General features: G+C 37.0%; 1 protein-coding gene across 1 annotated transcript in view; it reads left to right on the forward strand.

The window, feature by feature from the left end:
- The first annotated feature begins 20,554 nt into the window (after positions 1 to 20,554).
- LOC150082161 (uncharacterized) overlaps positions 20,555 to 21,990 on the forward strand; it is a 184,577-nt gene continuing 183,141 nt past the window's right edge. The window contains exon 1 of the mRNA XM_090380441.1: positions 20,555 to 20,805. The gene's annotated coding sequence lies outside the window, so the exon portion shown is untranslated. The remainder of the gene's footprint in view (positions 20,806 to 21,990) is intronic.

Below are 21,990 nucleotides of genomic sequence, written 5' to 3' on the forward strand. Positions count from 1 at the left end.
AAAAACAAAAATAAAAACAAATAAATACAGTACTTCAAATTAACAGCTGAATTTAGTTTTCTGTGTAAAATATGCAGACAAATTTCCCAATGAAATTACATGAACACATTTGTTTGGATGTAACACAAATGTGTGTTCCACATATTTGTGTGGAACACTTTTGTAACTGGTAGTGTTAACTTAATTTTTAGATTGTTAATTTACCATTATTCAAAAATTACACTATACTTCAAGTATTTATTTTTTTGGGAGGGGGGATAAGATAACTTCTTTTTTTTTTATCTCTATATATCTTCGATATTTGTATCTCCAAAGTGCTTCGCTATGAAGATATTTTAAAAGTATGGACCCAACTCCTCTTATTTGTAATACTCCATTGTTTCTACATAAACAGAAAAGTAAGATGACGACTTTTTTCTACGTGTACATGACTTTCGACAGGCGTTCCATTATTATCATTACGAAAACATAGTAGGAAACTGCATATCACTCGGTCGACTTCAAAACCGTGTAGACAGCTTGGAAGCTTGAATATGTCACTGCTCAGAAAAGGGATATACAAAGCAACGGCTTCTTGTCAGGTAAAGCAATTTTCTAAATATTCAGTTAGAACAATTTTAAAAAATTCTTTCTAGAGACTAAGAACTTTTGAAATTTTTCATGTTTTAGTGTCACATTTAAAGATTTCGTTGTCTTGCAGAATATGCAAGAGAAGGAAATATTTTGTGTGTGTGTGTAATTTCCATATTAAATGTTTTATATTTTCCTGTGCATTATAACTTTCGGAATCGCATTAGCCCGCCTAGATTTGAATGCAGCATGTCATTATGACTGTTTTCTTTCCTCCTCCTCAGAATTTACAATGAATATGATAACTTAGGTGCAAAACTCGCCTTATTTTTAACACAAAAATACGTCATTTGTCACTGACGTTCACCGACCTTGGAGTGGATGAAATTGATTGAAAATGTGCACGCATGTTGTTTAGTATAAATAATTTAAAAGGTTCGAAGCAGTAGCACTGAAGTCATATACGATTGGTTATCTTATTTGTGTGGTAGGTGTTAATTAATGCATTTTACAAAGTTTCGGCAGTGGCAGAAAAGTGAATTGCTAAGGTAGTGCAATGTTTGAGATCAAGGCCGAATTTATCCAGCTGCAGGTGAAGAGTCAATAATGATCCAGGGACTCCCCATCTAAATCTGGCATTGCTGTCGAACATGCTGGAATAGGATAACCAACATGGCCAATTGCTGCTCCCGTGGACCAAATTACACGGATGTTGTTGGCTGTGATAATTTTTAGGAGAATCAGCAACTTAGATCATATTACTCCATTCTGTATTATGTCTGTACATGTTCACGAGCAGATATGCATTTTGTGTGGGCTGAAATCGAGAAAAAACTGACATGGAAAATCCTACTCCCCCGGCTTGAGATCGGCTAACTGCAGCGCCGATCGAAGAGACCTTTACAAATTCTTCCAGCCATCGTGGGAACTTGGGCTTACATTTCTTCAAACGAGTGGTGAAACCACTATATTGTTACGTTGGTACAATCACTGTCCTCCCCACACCGAGTGGAAAAGAATTGAGTTTGAATCCCGTCAATGGCGAGGGAGTATGGTTTTCTGTCTGCAAAAACCCATCAGAAAACAGCAAATCTACCATAGAACACACGCAATTTACAAACATAGTTTCTACAAATTATTCACCTGATTATGAGGCATGATGTAAATTTTATTTTAAATATTTTAAATCTTAAAATGGTTTGCTACAGTTATCAGAGCAACTCAATGAGTTTTGTTTTGTCATGCGGTTGTCAGCGTTGATCCCGGCAAGCATTGCGACAGTACAGCATTAAAATAGCGACAGCGCAGGAGAAAGCCATGTGTGTGTTGCGGCTGTGGGACACCAAACCTCTAGTGTCTGTAAAGAATTGAATTGCCCTCGTGGGTAGCATAATTAGAAGAATCGCTGTCCTCCCCCACACCGGCTGGAAAAAACTCGAGTTCGAGTCCCGTCGATGACGTGAGGAATTTTTATGGGCCCTTTTCACAACGTGGCTGAGGTAGTCGATCTCAGGTGAGGGCAGCATGGTTTTTTCGTCCAAACAGACAAAAAATCGGCCACAGAACACACGATTTACAGAAAGTATATATGGAGCAATATGGCCTTAGTCGCTGATACTCCTAACACCCTACTCTAACAAAAACAACAACAACAATGGGAATTTCAGAAAGATCCACCTACGGAACAATCAATGAGGCGATGATTGAAACAGTTTCATGAAACCAGAAAGGAGCAAGTAGACCTACTGTATCTACAGGGGATATTCAGGGATATTCATGTGTTGTTGTGAGCTACTGATAAAGTTTCGGAAATTCAAGAAGTGTTTATCCGAAGTCCTACAAAATCTATCCGCCGGGCAAGCCTGCAGGCTGTACACACCGCGAGCAACATTGCTCAGGCTAATTCGCAAAAGATTGAAAATTTATGCTTATGAAGTAGAAATCGTCCAGGACATTAAGCCTCACGACAAACCACAACGAGAGGAATTCACTGTTCACATTCTCAACCGTAGACGAAAATTAGCACTTTCTGGAAAATGTCATTTTCAGTGCCACATGCCACCTGTCTGCTAAAGTTAACAGACACAATTGTTGAATATGGGGATATGAAAATTCCTACTCAGTTTACAACAGCATGATAGTCAAGATGTATATGTATGGTGCGCAGTGTCCTTCAGCTAGGTAATTGGGTCATTTTTCTTCCACGAAAACACTGTGAACTCCGCAAATTACCTAGATATGCTCGAATTGTACGCTGAACTTCAGCTGGAAGATATGCAGCCACGTGTGTTCTATCAGCAAGATTGGGTACCACCACAATGGAGCTTTCATGAGCGCGATTTCCTCAATAAAATAAAATATTTCCTAACCGATGGATCGGCCCCGATAGTCCCATTCTATAGCCTCCTCTTTCCCCGGATATCACACCTATGGATTTCTTTGTAGGAGGCTACGTAAAGGACAAGGTGTGAGCAAAAAAGTTAACAACGTTATAGAGTTAAAAGGCCTGATTGAACAGGCAGCGACTCCCATTTCTTCAGAGATGCTTAGAAACACTGGGATTGAAATCAGCTACCATTTTGATATTCTACGTGCTACCAAAGGTGCCCATGCGGAGGTTTACTGAAGTGCGATTGTGTGATGATAAGAAATTCTTTAAGTTGCTTCATTAAGTGCAGAAAACAGTTTTACAATATCTATTACGATAAAATGTTAATCGATTTTCATAAACAAGTGAATAATTTATACACACACGATTATATACGGTGCAATATGGGCTAAGTTGCTTATGCGCCTAAAACTCTACATCTTTTAAAAAATTGTTACTTGATAGTACCTGTACTAGTCACCTGGTTCTAGATCTATTAGGTGAACTTAGAATTGGAACGATCGATGGATCTATCGATTTGTTGCACAGTATTGATTCGTGATTAGGTACTAGGTGAGGGTTAGTTACAACAATAATAAAAATATTCCAGAGAGAGAGAGAGAAGGGGGACTGTACATTCGACAAATAAAAATATTGTGTGACTATTTTTATGATATAAAAATTATTAAAGAAAATAACCATATTAAGGATCAATTAAAGAAAGAATTGACCTTTCACAGTGGCCAGTAAACGAAGTAAACGGATGTAAATGAAATACTTATTAAAATAATTAAGAATAAATTCCATTTACAGCTTCCTCGGTATCCAAAACAATTAGCTATATCTTTCACTCTCCATGCTCTGAACAGCTCTATTTACCCCATACCAATATCATTCCACCAGACACATCCATCGCCTCAATAGCGCATCGTTTATTCCTTTGGCAGCAGTGACACACTTCACCTTTCTGGGAAGTTTTTTTCCACCAACGAACGATAGATAGCAGCACGTTAGTCCTCCGTTCCACCTACAGAACAGTAACCAGTTGAGCTACCGATGTGAGACATTTTGTCTGGCCCTTACTCGATATTCCAGTTCACTGTCATCTGAAGGGTATATCTGGAATGTTCTTGTGAACCAGGTTTGTGGTAAGGTGGCATTGTTTCAAAAGGAAAATGTCACTCCTACAGAGGGTGAATTGTGCAGAATGATTTGTAGAGCACTCCAGCGATATGCGGCATCTTTCAAGGCCCGCACAGTCGCCTGATATGAATATCGTCGAGAATCTGTCGGGTTATTTGGAAAGCCGCAGTCAAGATAGGCTCCAGTAAAGGAATATGATACATATAAAGGCATACAGAGCTAAGCAACAGGAATCTTACAGGATACCTCATTAAAGTCTATAAGGCACTGAGAAGGTAGTAAAATCAGTGAAAGCAAACTTTTGTAAATATTGTAAATGATTCCAGAACTATGGACCATGAATTCACATTATTGGGAAAAAGAGGTTGAGAATGGATTGTACGAAGTTTTCTGTTAGATAGCGAATTGTTAAATATTGGAATAAGTTGCTTTTCTTACCAAGAAAGGCTTCAGTTCTGCAAATTGCATATCTAGAGACTAGACACCAGTGAGCAGATCTGATTGAAGTGTTTAAGGCTTTGATTAGATTGAGTAAGCTCAATGCTGATGGTATTCTTCCTCTTGCTAAGACTGCACACATCAAGGGGCATGAATTCAAATTGAGGATGGATAGTTCCAGGATAGATTGGCGGAAGTTGCCTAAATTGAAGGAAGAACTGGACAAATTATTATAGGAGATAGACAGTTTTTTTTTTGGTTGAACTGTATAAGCGTGTCTGAGTGGGTAGCACAGTGGTATCGTCATCGTCCTCCCAACACCGGGTGGAAAAGTCCCGGGTTCGAATCCCGTCGATGACGCGAGGAGTGAGCTTTTTTCAGTCCGTGGCTGAGTTAGTCGGTCTCAGGCGTACATAGCAAGGTTTTAACCTCAGCAACTGGGATTTTTTCGTCCAGCAAAACAGGCAAATCAACCAGAGAACACATGCAATTTGCAGTCATAATACATATATGGGTATATGTAAGAGATTACGGGTGGCCCTAATACAATAATTTGAATTTGAGCTGTATAAGCATGCTTTCCTCCAGGCTTGAAATGAATAGAAGCGCTATGTTTTTGTACGGATGCATCAATCACCAGGAAACCTGCTTCCCAGTACCCATCTATGCTATGAGGAGAGGGGACACAACTTCACGCGTGCTGTCCTACCAAATGAGTAGGACTAGTGAGATCAACATTCATAAGAAAGCAGGAGTAAAACCTAAGAGTACTAGCAACCTGCCTCGAAAGGCTAGCTTCCTGCTCCCGAAAAAGTAGGGAAATTTCCTCGTCCACAGAGAGACAAGTCAGATTTCCTGTAAATGCCAGCGATTCCCGTGCCATTAAGAATCCAATCTGATGGCACCAACAGATAATCCCGCCCTATAAACAAGGGACAGAAAAATATACGAAAGGAAAAGAAAATGTAAAATAAATATCTGTACTGGCTTTTTGTACAGATACTTGTCTTACTATTAGCAGGATTACCCAGAACACGGTTCATCGTGCACAGTGGCAAAACTACCATACCCCAAGAACAGCCACCGCTGGAGAGAACGCGAAAATTCAGGGAGCCGGATGATTAGTTTGGTATTTTTGTTAAAGAGCATGGGGGAGCGGGGATAGGAGAGTTCCAGAATTTCTAGGCCAGGGGAAAATTTGTATTTTGCTATTGATCATGCATGCTGTCGTAACTACTACAAAAGGTACCCACATAACAGCCCGATACAGCAGCGTAACGCCCCCACCTCATGCAAACACGCTAAAACTCTTAGCATCATCACCAGAGTTCTATTTCGATCAGCAATCGTGTTCCGAAAGCAAGTGCTTGCTATAAGCACCACGACTTCATTAAAGTGCCGCACAGGACCATCACTATTTCTAAAGGTTACAACCACAAAATCTTTACTTAAGGTACTCTTTACTGATGACAGTAGATTCAGTCTCAGCAGCGATTCTGGACGTCAGCTAATATGGCGAGTGGTTGGCACACGGTATCACCCCGAAAACATCACTGAAAGGGATCGATATGGCGGTCGAGGTGTTCTCTTCTGGAGAGGCGTTATCTTGGATGGACGTACACAACTGCAGATACTGGAAGGTGATACTATAACCGGTGCACGCTACTGTACTGAGGTAATCCTTTCCAATGTGCGTCTGTTCCGAGGTACCATTGGCCCCGAGTTCGTGTTTATGGATGATAACCCCACACCCCATCGCACTGCAGCTGTTGATATGATTTTGGAAAGTGAGGACATTGTTCGTAGGGATTGGCCTGCCCGTTCCATCGGTTTAAATCCCATCAAACACATATGGGACGCTCTTGAGAGACGCCTAGCAGCACGTCCACACCCACCAGAAAATGTTCACCAGCTGAAGATGGCGCTGACAGAGGAATGGACGATGTTACCACAAGAACTTATCAACAACATTGTTCTAAGTACGGACAGGCGGTGCAAATCCTGTATCGACATTAGGGGTGGCCATATCTCCTACTGAGGACCACCTCTTCTCTTTTTTCCATCTCTGGCAGTGATGCATCTGTATCATGGCAGCCAGTGCTATGTTGCCATTTTTGAATAAAGTCCCTCTGTACCGTTTTGTTTCCGTTGTTGTGTCGTTGTTGTTTCCTTCATCATTTCTGTACCTCACGAGGTTCCTTTGGTATGCTTTCCCCATATGCAGGCCACTCGTAGGAGAAGCTTTGGGGTTTTCATTAAAAAAAATCCTTCTTTGATACTTCCTGACCTCGAGTTCAAATAGAATCTCTCTTTGAAATTCATTTGAAAATGCGAATATAAAAGCAATCACTAAAACGGCTTACTGAAATTGTAAATATTTCATGTAGCTGTGATTTAATGGCTTATTCCAGCTCTAATACAATCCACAGTAAGCAAAAGTATCATTATACAGTAACAGTGGCTACGATAACTGATTCATCTTCTCGCACGCAAAAGCTGTCAGCTAAGCGGCTATTCAGACTGAATTTACATATCACTTTCATAATGATGAGACATTCTGTCTTCTTGGTACTCCCTTCCCCAACAACAACAACAACAAAAACTATATTTCTTAAGAAATTAAATATCTTTCTGTCTAAACAAATGAACATATAATAAAAATGTTTCCCTAAAATATTTCAAAAGAAAGATGAAAGAAATTCAACACGTTTTATTCTATTATGCGTATTTTAAAAAATACTTGCTTTGCCCTGGAACAGCTGCAGCTGAAAAGTCTTTTCAAATTCAGAGTTTTTATAGAAATTGAACAATGGCATTCAGGTGCAGGTTTTTTAAAGACTGCGCCCTACGCAGAGCTATAGTGACACAAACGCTACCTGTTGGTAAAATGCAATTCGCTCATAAGAAGTGATTTTGTGTGTGTGTGTGTGTGTGTGTGTGTGTTATTGTTATTTGTTTTTTTTTTAGGAGCATTAGCAACTAAGGCCATATTGCTCCGGGGATATGCGGTGGTCATTCCCTGACCTTTCCGCATCCTCCGTATTTGGTGGTCATGGGCTCGAACCCCGGTCTAATCAAGAAGCGTGTGCTGCGCACTGCTGCTCCTGCCCACGCAATTTGGTCCAAAAATCAATCCCTGTAAGTTTAAAACTAATTTTACCAGTTCTTAGCTCGTTTCTCCTACGATTTTTCATACTCAGCTTTTTGCAGGTCTTACCCTGTGGTTTTATTTCATATTTGCTGATACTTATTGTATAAAGCAGTGTCACGCCTCTTTTCTTTTCTGAATTAAATCTTTCAGCTCACTTGATATCCATTTTGGCATCTTTTCTTGTGCTACTTCTCAATTGAGATGAATGTGTTTGTGGTCTTTAGGATAATTCCACAAACAGCTTCCATAATGCATTGGTATCAAATAGCATATAGTAATAGCCAGTTAACAAACTCTAAGTAATACTTGAGTCCACTGTAGTCCCCCTTTTCTGTAATTAAAGTCCTGACCTTTTCCTTTGACCACCTAAATTTCCTTGGATACTACCCATATTATGACATGACACACTGCTATCGGTTCTTGAGTTGTCATATTTTTTATACTACTTGGATCATTGGTAAGAACTGGGTCAAGGATATTTTATCTTCCTGTGCGTTCTCTAATGTTTTGATTAAATAGATATCCAATTTCCTCATTCGTTCTCATTCACCATCCGGTCCTCATATATCATTGAGTAATGCTATTTTCCATTGTTACATCTCAGCTGCCATTTGTCAACCCATTCAAATAATTTATTAAGCCATGTTGAAATAGTATACCCTCCAGTTTGGCCCACAATGTTTTTACTGGGACTCAGAATGGGGATGCTAAGAGCAATGTCCTGTCGAAAAATTGGCTCGCGCTATATAAGTGAATCAGTGTTTGTAGATAGTCATTATTTAGGACATCATATTATCACCCCTTCTCCAAGATACTATTCAAAAACAAGTAATGGTTCAACACCATGCCAGAAAACAGGCATAAACCATAAACTGTCACCACTGAGCTTCACGACTGATTACTGATCATGTTGAAGATGAAATTCCCAAATTCGCTGTATGCTAAGTACTGTCCCCTGTCTTCAACCTATCGACATTCATTCAAATTCGTTTCCGCGCAGCATGTCACCTATAAACGACATCTCAGCAGCTCTATGTATATCTCTATGCTATCCCACCGCTTTCGATAATATTTGAATAAACAACTGTTTGCATAAAGCATGACCTAATACTTTTGGTAACGTAGTGTATGGAAGAACGGCGTTACATTATTGCCAGTGTCTCATAGACTAATGAAATTGTTTCTCTTTATCCATCATCTTTATAGAAAATTAGAGCACAACTGACGCAGTAATTCTTCGCATCAGGAGATCTACTATTCAGCCTCAGCAACCCAGCTTTTGTCTTCATAAATTGCATATTTAGCAAATCATTAATCTTTAAATGTCATATGCTCAAGCAGCTACATAGCACTGTATACTGATGCACTAATGGATTTAGGCTCAGCGAATTCTTGATTATTCCCACCTATTGTGACCAATCTCTGCATTACCATAACGGCTAAATTTTGTAAACAGACTGAAACTAGAGAATACATTCGAATATTTTTAATACAGTTGATACAAGTTATTGCACGCATTGCGTTATATTTTAGGCACGTTAACGAATAGTAACAGTTCATGATTTAGAACAAAAAATATATATATGCACGATCAGAGAAAATGTTTATGCGCACCCACCGTATTGCCCATTCATTCCTCCAACCAGTGCTAAGAGGGTTAACACAGCAAATATAATATCCAATGCTTCAGCTACAATATACAGTATATGGATAGCCTATGTCATGTGTATGAAAAATATAATAATAATAATAATTGTCCGATTTCTATTAGTCTGATTTTAATGAAATTGGGAAGACTACAGATCGTTCTAAAAGAGGGAGATATAAAATTTCATCAACATTCATCCACTGGGAATTGAATTATTACATGCGGGCAGACGGACGGACAAAAATAATAAATTGTCGGATTTATATAATTCCAATTTTAATAAATTTTGAGATGGTTCAACAAATCTTTCTAAAAGGCCAACGTATAAAATTTCAAGATTTCAAGACTTGCCAGATTTATCTTCATCCGATTATAACGAAATTTGGAATACATCAACGAATCTTTTTAAAAGGTCTAAATGTAAAATAAAACTTCATGAAAATTCGTCCACTACGAGTTGAGTTGTTACATGCAGCTGGGTGAACAAAGTGAAGAAAATAGGAGTATTATGCACAATGCTAACGAGCCTAAAAGGTGCAAAGAACAATGACTTTTATGGGCGACCCGAAAAAAGAATCTCATTTTCGTTTATGAAAATAATGTAATTATTATTACAAAATTAATTTCTCTTGTAAACTTTACCTAATCTTTAAAATTCTATTCAAACGTAAATAATTTCTTTATGTACACCTGATACTAGAATCTCATTGATAGAATATGGTTGGAATGTGTTTAAGTGTAGAGGCTCTATCCTCGGTAGTTGGTGGTGTTCAGTCACCTTAATATACATCGGATAATTTTCGTGCTCCATGTAGAGGTGTTGCATTTGAAAAACACTGACGCACGCAACGTGATAGTAGTCATTAGAAAGGTCACGAAGTCATTATTCTTGATCACCTCTTTTCGTGTCAAAATTTTAATAACCTAATTGTTTCTTCTAAAATCTCTTGTTCTTTTCCTGCTATACACGTAAACGCAAGATTTCGAGAAATTACTTACTCTGAAGTTCCACTCTTGAAAAGTTTAAAACTGTGGCTATAGATTCTAACTGGCCTGCCATCATTGGCAAAGAGAAAAACTTTGATAAAAAAAAAAAAGTATAACTTTCTCCGCTCTCCTTTCCTTCACTTCCATTTGCCTCTTCCTGTCTTTCCTGTATAGGATATATTCACCAAAATAAAATGGATCAAAGGTCCTATTTGGCCATCTTATTTTTGTCTATTGTGGTATATTACCACAAGTATTCTGAAGAAGGGTTCAAGTGAAACCTTTGTTGATGCCGCTAACCTGTATCTTTCCAATGAATCCTTATTACCTTAATCCTTAAACACTCCTCAATGCCTTTCACAGTCCTGTAAGGCATATCTTATGAAGAGGGGGGAGGGGTATTGTCAAAATAAGCAAAATATCTGTAATATTTGAACTAGTACTAAGAACATGCCGATTGGATCCAGGAGCAATGGGCCATGGTGCTCTTTCCTGCTGAGTCAATAAACAGTTAGTTGGATTCTCAATGCACTTTCATCTGGAGGAAACGGTGCATCAGATTTCATTCTGCTAACAACGCGAAAAAGCAATTTTTGGAAGTGGTGGTTTAAAGGTGTCGGCTGAAATCGCTGTCAGTGATTGTATTATGGATCTCCATGTGTTCCCACAAACGGCTCTCACGGCTGTTAATGAATTCGAGGATCAGATCCTTCATCCTATGTTTATCCTTTTTTAGGAGCGGTTGATGATAATGTATGTCCTCAGGGCTTTCCTAGTCAATCAATAGCTTTGTAGACTGCACCAATGGTTATAATCACCTTCCTATCACACCAGGTGATAAAGGCCTCAACTCGAATCCCGTCAATGACGAGAGGAAATTTAATAGATTTTTTTTCACATGGCTGAGCTAGTCGGTTTCAGACAAAGGTCCTATAGTTTTTATTTATTTTTCTCCTGGAAATAGCAACCCGAAAGAATTAAGCCTTAAATTGCTCAAGCACTTAACATATCCCCAGCCTATTGTGGCCCATATGGAATGACCAGTCAGGTCTTCAGACCTCATTTCAATAGAGCATGCCTAGTAAAAGTGTGCTAGAGTCAAAAAATTTACAAACCTCTGAAGTTAGTTGATTTTCCACAAAAAATGTCGAAAATGATCACCATCGTGATTACAGGATAACCGAGTACGACGAAAAATGTTCGAAAAACCGACTGTTACAGTTGGGAGGGGATGTTGGGAGGGGATGTTGAAAATGATGTCGGATATTCCTTTCTTTTCAGTTCTAAAATGCGTTCTAATTCAGTTCTAATTTGCTTTTTAGTTCTAAAATGCGTGGGTTATTGTTATAAGCTTCTTTTGTGGGGCTGTCTTTAACATAGTCCCCCCAACAAAAAGAAGACTGCCGTTTGATATTCTCTTTTGTTATGCAAGACTCCGTAGTCTAAGCGGACTTGTTAACAGGCTCTCCCTAAAATGTGCTAAATGTTCGTCAGTCACAGCAATCAATATGTGAACACTGTACACAATATTCCCAAACCCAGTCTCCTTGAACATTTTCATAAGCTTTCATATCGATGATATAATTCTGATGGTCATTCAACTCCATCAGAATCTGATGGATTCTGATGGAGGAATTTTTATAGGCCTTTTTCACAACGTGAATGAGTTAGTCGGTATCAGGTGAGAGTAGCATGGTTTTTATCCCTGCAACTCGGGCTTTTCATCCAGAAAAACAGAAAACCGTCCACAGAACACACGCAATATACAGACAGTATATATGGAGCAATATGGCCTTAGTCGCTGATGCTCCTAAAACGCTACTACAACAACAACAGAAGTAGAGAAGCATTAAACAGAAAATTTAATAGCATTTAAAACCTACTAATAGTTTCTCCACCAATAAACAGAAGTAGACGAGTATTAAACAGAAAATTTAATAGCATTATTGAGTATGATCTCGCTTCTCTCTCACGATTGTCTATAATCCCACAACATCCTATCACGTTGAGAAATAGCGAGGTTATCATTTAAAGAAGCAGTTATCCGCACTCCCTGATAAGAGCAGTTTACCAAGATGTCGATCTTTAGAAGGTAAAGGTTAATTGAGTCCTTCTAGAACCAGTCTAAGACTTCAATAAGTGCTGACAGTGGATTTGTGGCTTATTATTATTAGAAAAAATAAAATAAAATAAAAATAAAGACTGAAAGAAAACTCCAATAAGAAAAAGGAACACGAAAATATATCTTCAAATACTGTTGGTTGGATATGACTATGCAAGATAATTCTTTCATCACCTAAAACTGGAAAAACAGCAAACGAGTTTACATGACCTTGTATAACGAGCACGCTGTTCGCTTTTCTTTCCTCCTCCACACCCAGCTGGGCATGCACACAGTAAATGAAGATTGACTTGTTGATGTTACAACACACTGCAAGGCCAGAGTATTGTTTAGTAGATTACTCGTTTATATGTATGTACAATAGTGAATTATTAAAATACATAAAGGCTGAATTAATCTATTATTTATAGAGTTACCTCTCGATGTTCCTAAATATTAAGTAGCAACTAAAATTTATTCATATTTAGATATTATACTGTTTCTCTGTAAGAATAGAAGTTGTGACATTGGGTAGCGTATATGGTGGCCTGCTTTAGAAGCTATTCAGTTTGTTGTATATGAACTCGTTTTCTGAGTTCATATACAGAAAATTGCTGAATTTGAATTTACTCAATTTGCTGAATATGAATTTACTCAATTTGCTGAATATGAATTTATTCAATTTGCTGAATATAAACTCATTTTTCTTTATTATTCAATAAAGGAAAAACGAGTTCACATTCTGAGAAACATAAAACTTGAGAAAATAAATATGAACGAAGATTGTAGTGACGGATTCGCTTCTATAGAAATGAGGAATATATATTTATTTTTCATTATTTATTTATTATAATTGTTACTTTTATGACTTCAATGAAAGGGTATTGGAATTAATAATACTTTAGTAACTGTAAAAGGATTGAGAGCAGGGAAGGAACAAGATACAAGGAACTTGTCACTCGACTTAAATTTCAGATAACGTTGTACTTCTTAGAATGATATGTAGAAGATAGTTTCAGATAACAGGAGTTGGAATGAGAATACAGTATTTGCTGATTAGCTGATGGTTTTGAAAAGGAATTACCGATGCCACTTTAGAAGAACAGTGCTCATATTGGAAACGATAGAAATACAATGTACACTGTTTTGTGATTTATAGAAGTGAGGAGCTACTTAAAAACAAAAATTCCAGGAGCGATACACTGACAGTGTTTCTCAAACTTTTTTAAACTCACGCCCCTCTGCCATATCTTTACTAATATTGTTTTTAATACTGAGATTTGTATAATCATTATCAAATATTTAAAACAGTAAGGGTTCCGACACCACAGGGCTAAGCGTTTGGCCTCTTACCGTATTAAATATTTATTAATGATATAGATGTAGGTATCTCAAATTTGATGTCTAATTTTGCTGATGATGCAGAAATGGACAGAGTATTCTACTTCAAGAGGATCTAGATAAACTACGCAGAATTTGTGCAATCTGACATAGTTCACTGAACAATAAAGACCAGCTGTTAGAACAACACATGGGATTCTATCAATGAATACATCTTGAATACTACATACAGGTTTGTAAACCTCATTTTAGGAAGGATATATATCTGTTTTGAAAGAGTGCAGAGAAGAGCAACCAGGTTAGTTGAGGACCAAAAGGGATTCTTACCAAGACAGACTGGGCTGCTTAGATCTGGAAAATCGCAGATGCCTAGTCTGCGATTTTCCATAATAAAGGGACATAATTTAAATTTAAATTGAAAAAGGATAGTTGCAGGATTGATGTGCGAAAATTTGCTTTCACTTAGAAGGTAATTGATTGTTGGAATAAATTTACACCTAGTGTTGTGGAAGTGAGTAGTTTGAACAAATTTAAAAAAGGAATAGTCAAATTATAAAAGAAGTAGACACTTGTCCTCACTGTTTTTTTTTTTTTTTTTTTTGTTCCACCCCACGTTTGATGGTGGTTGACTGTTTAGCGCCGAGGCAGAAATCGGAATGAACTGAAGTGCACTGGAATGGGGTCCAGATTCATCGGCATCAGTAATATCACGTATATACTTCATTAACATAAAACATTTTATTCACGAACTTCGGTTTCATAAATTTTTTTAACCTGAACGAAAACCGCTAGTGCCTAAAGGATCTGAAGTTTGCAAGGATGCCACTGATTTCTCTATAAGATATGGTAAATACTGAATTTTTACACTCCACTTTTCCACAGATATGCAGCATAGAGTTCTGGCTGAGTGCAGATGAGTTCAGACCTACCAAGCACCGCTACTATTGTCGCTTCATCAGAAACTCCCCTTGAAGGTCTACTGTCTTCTTTAAATAACACTCACCCCCCCCAACTTCTTGGATTTCAACAGAAACTCACACAACCAGAATGAATAATTGGTAGCCGTTTTGGGTGACGCGTTTGCAACTTCTCACTGACTTACAATCCCCACAAAGCAGAATAACTTCCACAAGCTGGTCTTTATTCAGTATCATAAATCATAATCGCAATAAATAAATAAACAAATAATACAGAGTAAACAAACGGTTCTTCCAGATTTATGGGACACACTATAGATAAATTTTTAGATTTTTGGAACAGTACTTTGTTTGTATATTAGAACAGAATATGGTTTTTATTCTGTTGTTTTGTATTATTTCTTATTGTTTGTATTACAGTTGGATGGCTCTGGGGTTGCGTACATATTTGTAGTCACTCATTATTGCGCGATAGAAGTTGTGTGCTCTCATATTATTCTTCTCTCTCTTGGTGATTCCTTTATATTTCTCTCTCTCTCTCTCACTCACTCTGCAATTACTCGGAATTTTTTTTTTTTTTTTTTGGCTGGTGCAGAAAAAGCCTTAAGCTTCCTTGCACCATATGGCTAATAATAATAATAATAATAATAAAATAATAAGTTCATACGGTCTATCGTTAAGCTGACTCTGTTATGATGGCTGCCATTAAAATAGTTACAATGATTTTGTAAACTAATGGATGGCTATACTAAAGTATGAAAAGAAATTTATTTTTTTATTAGAAAAATAAGTGCAATATTGTTGTTATTTACACTCACTGGAAATTATTATTTTTATTTATAATAATTATAGTTTTGTGACAGTAGTTTCCTGTTTCTAGTCCAGAAAAAAAAATTTTGTCTGCGACACTCTTTATAATTAACCTGATAACGAAAAAAGTTAAAAATATTCTTACCTCTATACAGCTAACAACTTAAATAGGATCAACAAAATAGTTTGGAACTGCATTGCCATATCGCCCGTCATATTCGTATCACCCCCTTTAAAAATAAATAGCAAATGTTATTTTATTTTTGTTCTGCAATGGTTCAACTTTCATTTTTATTTTCATACTTAACAAAACCAAACGCATTCTAAGGCAACGAGGTCTAGGTAATTCGAAAGTGTGCACATGTGCTTGCGTGTATTTCAATATTTCTTTCAAAATATTGAAATGCATAAATAAATCAGTGGCTGCTGGTAGCCAGATTTATGCAATCCTAGATTTTTTTAATCAAATGAATATGGTATAAGCTATATTTATTAATTATTTTGATTACTCGCTACTCTATTGCAATCTGCTATAAAGCAATATAATTTATTCCTCTGACAAGTAAACACGTCAACATGGAGCACTCGATAATGTAATTTTGCGATCTTTCGTTTGTTGGTGTAACTAGTTTTAGTCAACTAACAACCGAGTGTTGAAACATACCCTGAGTGGTCACTAATATGGGTGGCAGTAACCTCAGAGTAACTTATCAACTGTGTGGTACTACACGCAGAGTAGTGGAGAATGAAAAAGACCAGGGGGTCATTGTGCAGTCAGATATGAAATTCTCTGAACAGTGCAGACATGCCAGGAGAGTACATGGGGTTTTGTCAATTATATACAGAAACTTTGCTAGCAGGGATATGGAGGTGATTATCTCTTTGTATAAGGCCATGGTTAGACCGCATCTTTAGTACTTTATACAGGTCTGGAGCCCTCATTTTAGAAAGGATGTAGGTCTTCAGGAATGGGTGCAGAGAAAGGCAACTAGATCGGTGAAGGGAAAAAAACAATGCTCTTACATAGAAAGGCTTCAGTTCTGCAAATTGCAGCGCCTCGAGACCAGACATCTGCGGGGAGATCTGATTGAGTAAGCTGAATATTAATGGTGTTCTTTCAGCTGAGACTACGCACAAGAGAAGCGGGGCATAAGTTCAAGTTTAGGAAGGGTTGCGAGATAGAGTGCGGAAGCTTGTCTTCAGCCAGAGGGTGGTTGATTGTTGAAATAGGCTTACATCTGTTGTTGTGGAAGTGAATGGGTTGAATAAATTCAAAAGAGAACTAGACAAATTCTTGAATGGTACAGATGGGTGAGCTTTTTTTTTTTTTTTTTTTGGCTAATGCTATCTATATAAGCTTGCTTTTTTGCATCATTTGCCACTATTATTACTACTACTAATACCTACCTAACATAGTGTGGGTCTTCCGTTTGCACGGATAACAGCCGCTATTCCTCTAGGCATTAACTCCACTAGATGTCTGAAAACTCCTTTACAGTAGGTATATGCTGCCTGCAAGGCTTTCCACAGTGTCGGAATAGATGCCGGTTGCGTGTTCATACGCCTCACTTCCCATTTCAAAACATCCCACAAGTATTCAGTTGGACTGAGGCATGACGAATTTGATGGCCAATCAAGATGGATGATATCTTCACTGTGATTCTCAACCACTTGTGCACAGTGAGGGGCGATGAAACGGCGCATTGTTGTCTTGGATGATCCCGTTAGAATTAACGGGATCTTCCATGAATTACCATTCCGAAGAATTACCATTGTTTATTTTGTCAATAAACAATGGTAATTCATTTTTGAAGTTGGCGAAGATAAGTCAAACTCGGTGGTAGTCAATTAAAACTGCATTGTCAAGAATAGGACAATAATGGGTTGAACTCAAAACCCATTTTGACATAGCGCGTTTGAAAGAACGGTGTTATACAGCAGCCGAACTTTTATATTCGACGCATAATGACTGTCAAATTGCTTTTATTTGATATCTCAACACCCAGTGCTGGCCACAAGCATGTTCAACCGGCTCTGTCGAACAGGGCCCCGCACTCAAATGGTCAAAACAATATTGTTTATTAATGTATTAAATATTATTTGTATTTAAAATTTCTGTTCAGTATAATATAAAATTTTTTAATTATGTTTTAGTTACTGTAAAATTTGAAAAATTAAAAAAAAAAAATCACTATTACACGCCGCATAAGTTTTGCACGGGACCCTAGAGCCCCGCAAATTTTGGGGCCGGCTCTGCCAACGCCGATACTTCTCGAAGCGCAACGAGTAAAGAAGAAGTTTGAAAGTCAAAATCAAAACCAATCAGAACTACCGGATGACTTAGTTTTCCACATTTAGTATTAAGTCACTCTGCACTAGGGTCCGGAACGGACGCTGAAACACTGCAGCACTGTTCCGGTTCGTCCTACGAATCGCTAATGTCATGCATGTGCGTTAACTGCCTTCTGCACGAAAGCGTTCTGTTTCGTAAAAGTTTCCATTTTGACTCCTGCCCTGCACTGCACAAAGATCGTATTGCCAGGTTGGGACTTGACATCACAGAAAAATTGAAATTGAAGATCACTAAGTCCCAAAGACCTATCCTGGATATGAATTTGATACGCATGTCTCTAGATGGCTTACCCTCAGATAAAAAAAAAAAAAAAAAAAAAAGAAAAATAGAAAAAATAAATACGTGAGAGATGTGCGCTCTTTGTCATTTAAGGGGAGTACATAATTCACTTTTGATTTTGCTTCTTTATTCTTTTCAAGATGAAGGTGTTGTTAATTCTAAGAATGCATTGATTCCATTTTCTGCCTTCTAACTTTCGAAAATACATAGGAATAACAGTATTTTTCATTCTGTTTAATGTAAATTTTGAACACAAAATAGAGTGTATATAATATGAGTTGTCATTCTGTTTGGTTTTCGTTACGTGCGCTCGGTTGAATACCTTTCACGTCGGTGTTTTAGTGAAGCACAATCAATACCGACAATGTTACTTTTGCAAGCTCGCGAAAAGGATTTTCTCTCTGTGTGTGTGTTTTTTTTTTTTTTTTCAGTCTTTTATTTTGAGCCGCTGTATGGGATGCAGGTCGTCCAAGGATTTCTATAGATGTTAGAATATCATTCGAAGCCAAAAAAAAAAAAAAGAAAGAAAATAAAAAATAAGTTTTGATAATTCTATAACAGGCCTTTTAAAGGACTTCAATGTTCTTAAGAAAACAAGAAAGCGGCATTCTTGTAGTACTCTTACGCATTATATCAATCGTTGTCTTAGCTGTCTGACAAGTTTAAAACCTTTGCTCTCAGCGATTTTGTCAGGCTAATATATAAAAGCGTACTAGTTTTGTGTTGTGTACTGGTGTTTTATTATGACAAAAAAAATCGGTCATGAATCTATTATGTGTATGATCAATAGACCTTATAGATTCGAAGTGTCTTCTTTAATAAGCACTAATTAAAATATACACCTACTTAATCATATCGTTGCAAAGAAGGAAAACAGAGCTGGAAAAAAGGTACGTTGGTGGGTTTATTTATTTATTAACTTTATCATTATTTTTTATATTTTAAAAAAGATCTGGAGATTTATGGTGTTTGTTTTATTTTATTTTTTTATCATTGTCTAGAGGCAGTTTATAGTTACGAGTTGGCAACCGTATATAGCATTCTCTCTTATGAGGAATACACATGGGAGGACGCAAAGCGAATGTTTACTCAACTTGGAATCTTGTGCCCTCGTATTAGCACGGAGTGCGGATAATTACTGTCAATAAGCAAGAGAAACTGTTTTCATTCGTTTGTTTTCGTCAACAACTCTGCAGGAGGAGGAAATGATGTACGGAATTCTGGAAAGTGTGTTTTTCTAAAAAATAAAATTGGATGGTTTTACAAAAATTCCTTCAAAAAAATTCTTAAAAATTAATTATTATAGTTATGAACATAAAATTTTATATTTGCAATTCTGACATTATGAAAAAAAAATAATAAACAGCTAAAATTGTAAATGTCCGTAAAATTATCTAATTTGTCAGAATGTAGCACTAAGAAATTTTCAGGTGTTTATGGAATGTATATTCATCTTACATACAAATATTCTCATATTGGCTAATTTTGCAGAGCCTGGGGCCGAGGAATAGTAAATAAATATGAATTGATGCTTATGAAATTATGAAAATTAGTTTCTTCCTTTGCTGTATGCAGTAATACGTACAGAGTGATTAAGGTGACCAGATATTCTGGAGTCGAAAACAGAAACCTCTTAATGGGCGCTCCGTGAACACTCTGACACGCTGGAATGCGCACTGCCACTACTGAAGTCCCATTCTCAAATTTTTTTTTTTTGAAATTGGCCGTACTTTAAAAATCATTTTAAAAAGATGACGATCTTGATTTAGAATCTCCAAGTTAAATAGTGAAGCGTGCTTCCTAAAGGCGAGGGAAAGGGGAGTGAAAGAAGTTTGTTTTCCAAAGTGTTTTTCATATATATATATATATATATATATATATATGAAAACTATTTTTATATATGAAAACATCAGGTAGAAGAAATCATTAGTTCCGACACAAAATGAATTTTGTGCATTAATTACAAATGTAAATGAGCTTTATTGGCACCCTTCACCTAAAATACTTGGTCTGACTGAAATAAATATATATAGGTCTTTTGCGGTCGATGAACTTTCGACATCTTTTAAGAAAAATTTATTTCTAACTAGAGGGAGGACACATTTTAAGCACTTTATAATAAACCGTATTTTTTGGGCTAATAATAGCGCATATAAATAAAAATGGATATCACAGTGTATTATCAAATATAACAAGAAAGATAGATAAATACTCTGTAAAATACATCCTCAAGAAGCGCCATCTAAAGAATCAATACAGCTGATTTTGACAGCTAGCTTCTACCGGTACCATGATGCTATGTAGTACCGGTGAGTTCTTGTATCATCCAGCCTTCACTTATACTTTCTGTATATGTTGATTTAAAGGGCTTTTAATTGGACATGTCATGATATGCGCAATGAAGATCCCAAGTAGTGAGTATCGGTCGTTTATTAAACAGCATTTAAAACAATTTATCGTGAAAGAAATCGATGAAGCTTTTAGTAAATGCCCCTCATGGAAGGCTTAGATTCACGTGAACAGTCATAAATGGCGTCAGGCCGTCCATTCTCCGCCCGTTACTGTATTTGTGGTATCAACGGCTACAGGTGTTTATCAGAGAGGTGTAGAACGGTCACGAAGTTGCAATGCTAGCGTTGAGTCCTAAGGGAGTAAACATACTGCTGTGTGAGACGGAAGCCCACTCGATTCTTCACTAGGTAAGCTTTACTCTTTATACACGTCTACTTTTTGTAATGTTTTTAATGGCGTGACGCTGTTGCTATGGCGACTAGTGAGATTTTCTATTAGGTATTTGTCAGCTGCATAGGTGTTATATTCACTTTTTTATATATAGACTATATATAAAAGAGGTCTGTGAACGGACAGTGCTCTCTTTACAACAACTTTTTACTCCTTGATTCATTGTTAAAATCGACTCATTTTAATTACATTGGAGTAAAGTGTGTTTTTTCAGCATATTAAAGCATGATGATTCTCCGAGCGCTGCCTTAACCCCTTCCTTTAACTGCTTTAGCTCCTCCATTTCTTGGGACCGCCGCTGTTAGTGAATATACCTCCTCGAGCTAATGTACTGCTGACAAGTAGATATTAAAATTTTTTTTTTTAAATGAAATTAAGGTTCAGTTAATTTTTTGTGAATTGTCAGGTATCAGATTATCTGGGTGCAGAAGAATCTTACTTTATATTAGAAAGTATTTCATCACCAAACAGAATAATATAAGTTCCAGTTCATGGGTATGTAAAGGGTTGAGTGTGTCAAGAAGACTGTAAAGATAACACAGAACATAACATATTAATATCTTGTGTTCAATTTATACAATGTGTGCTATTTACTATTATTATCATTAGCCATATGGTGCAAGGAAGCCTGAGGTTTATGCTGCACCAGCCAAAAAAAAAATTTCTGAATTACCCTGAGAGAGAGAGAGAGAGAGAGAGAGAGAGAGAGAGAGAACAAGAGTCAGAAGTAGAAGGGAATTACCAAGAAAGAGAAGAATGATGATATCCAGCTCAGGACCCTGGGTGTGCCAAGCCCATACTCACCAGATCTGAACCCCTGAGTTCATATGTTTGCAAAGCAAAAAACCTTGGAACAAATCAGAGAGCTATTAAATTTTGTAAATGTAATAAACCCAAAGTCAATCAGAATGGGGGGAGGGAGAGGTGCTTCAAATAGCTTTTAAAATAGATTTTTCTTTAATAATTTAAAACATTTGTTCAGAACACTGCTAGGAAAGTATTTATTAATAAAAAATATAAAACAGTGCATTCAAATTATGTCTCACTTTTTTGTGTCCTATTTCACTTTCATGTCTCTCTTCATTTTTTATTATGGCTAGGGGCACTTTAGCTGGAAGCACCCCATCCCTCTGGACCTTTGA

The sequence above is a fragment of the Mastigoproctus giganteus genome, chromosome 8 (assembly GCF_048544385.1).
Source record: "Mastigoproctus giganteus isolate SK-2022 chromosome 8, ASM4854438v1, whole genome shotgun sequence".
NCBI classification, from domain to species: Eukaryota; Metazoa; Arthropoda; class Arachnida; order Uropygi; family Thelyphonidae; genus Mastigoproctus; species Mastigoproctus giganteus.